Source organism: Eriocheir sinensis, chromosome 23 (assembly GCF_024679095.1).
Source record: "Eriocheir sinensis breed Jianghai 21 chromosome 23, ASM2467909v1, whole genome shotgun sequence".
Classification (NCBI taxonomy): Eukaryota; Metazoa; Arthropoda; class Malacostraca; order Decapoda; family Varunidae; genus Eriocheir; species Eriocheir sinensis.
In genome coordinates, this window is record NC_066531.1 from 6401775 (window position 1) to 6403688 (window position 1914).

Consider the following 1914-nt stretch of genomic DNA (forward strand, 5'->3'; position numbering starts at 1 on the left):
CGCAGTTGTTTGATATAAGTGGCCTTGCGTTGGGCGGTGGAATGAATCATGTCTGTGTTAAAGTATTTTTTTGTAAAGAAGCTCTGACCGTCTATTTTATTGTACTCGTAATGGTCCTGAAAACTTTCCCCCTCAGCAAAACAAACAAAAAAATAGATGTATCTTTAAGAGAACAATATGGAAAACTTTTTTCAGCTTTCCAACCAGTCTTCTCTGATTTATGGGACTTTCTTGTTATCTTTTTCTTTTTCCTTTTAATACTTCCCTTCCCTTCCAGAAACGACAAAAAAATGTTATCTCGATCTGCAGAATATGGTCAGACTTTCTTTCTGGGGAACATTAAAAAAAAACATTAACTCTGAGTCTGAGATTTGATATTCCGGTAAACAGTTTCCTCCCACCTTTCCGAAACAAAGAGAAGAAGAAAATTGTTTTGAAGTGGGGGATACAGTCCTGTTTTTATATGAACCTTTTTAACAATCTTTCATTTCGGGAGATTGGTTTTCCTTTAAATCCTTCCTATTCCTTAAAAAAAAAAACAGGAAAAGTTGTTGGTAAAGGGGACAAACAATAGAAACTTATTTCATTGAACTTTATAACAACCACCTACTCCAATTTGTGGCTGAGTGATATACCGATACTTACTTCCCATTCCTATAACAACCGACAAAAAAAAGTTTTGTTTTTTCGAAGTAGGTTTTTAGAAGGATATTTATTTTATGGAACTTTCTAACAAGCATCCACTTCAAGTTAGAGATCACTGGGGTTTGTTTAGATACTTCCCTTCCTTTGATAACCGATAAAAAAGAAGCGTTATGTTTTCTCGACGTGGACAGGCAATGAAGATATATTTTATGGAACTTTTAATCAACTGTAAACTTTATATTAGACACCAATGTTCCCTATTTTTATTCTTCAGATACTTCCCTTCCTTTGATAACCGATAAAAAGAAGCGTTATATTTTCTCAACGTGGACAGGCAATGGAGATATATTTTATGGAACTTTTAATCAACTGTAAACTTTATATCAGACACCATCGTTCCCTATTTTTATCCTTTAGATACTTCCCTTCCTTTGATAACCGATAAAAAGAAGCGTTATATTTTCTCGACGTGGACAGGCAATGGAGATATATTTTATGGAACTTTTAATCAACTGTAAACTTTATATTAGGCACCAATGTTTCTTTAAATACTCCCCCTTCCATTACAAAGCAAACCGAGAAAGAAAGAAGTGTTGTTCATTTGAAGTGGAGAGACAATAGAGAGATTTCTTTCACTTAGTAACAATCATCTACTTTAATTTATGGACCATCAATTTTCCTTTTCATTATTTCTCTTCCCTTAGAAACCAATAAAAGGACTCTGTTGTTCTTTTGAAGTGAACAATATGGTGACGTATATGTTTTGATAGACGCAGAAGGAGAGAGCAAAAGAGAGAGAGAGAGAGAGAGAGAGAGAGAGAGAGAGAACTTATAGGCAACCTTCTGAGCCTGAAATTTAACGAAACAAGTTTCTTAATCCATCAGCCGTGTGCCTAACAAAATTTCATTACAAAGTTGTTTTTTTCCCCTTACACCCGGGTTTAATTTCCTCCATTGCCCCTCCGCTGCGTCCCTTAACCATCAACGCCAACAGTAATTATCTAACACACGCTTCCTGAACTACTCGCGCCCATCCATTCCCTGCCACCCCTTCCACCCCTTTCCTCCGGGCCATCACTATCTAATTTTCCTCTTTCACATCTTGTAATAGTTTTGTTCCCATCCCCTTCCTTCCTTCCTTTCCTACTCCTGTTCTTGCTCTTCTTTCAATAATAACAACTCTCTTTTTTTCTTTCGTTCTCTCTCTCTCTCTCTCTCTCTCTCTCTCTCTCTCTCTCTCTCTCTCTCTCTCTCTCTCTCTCTCTCTCT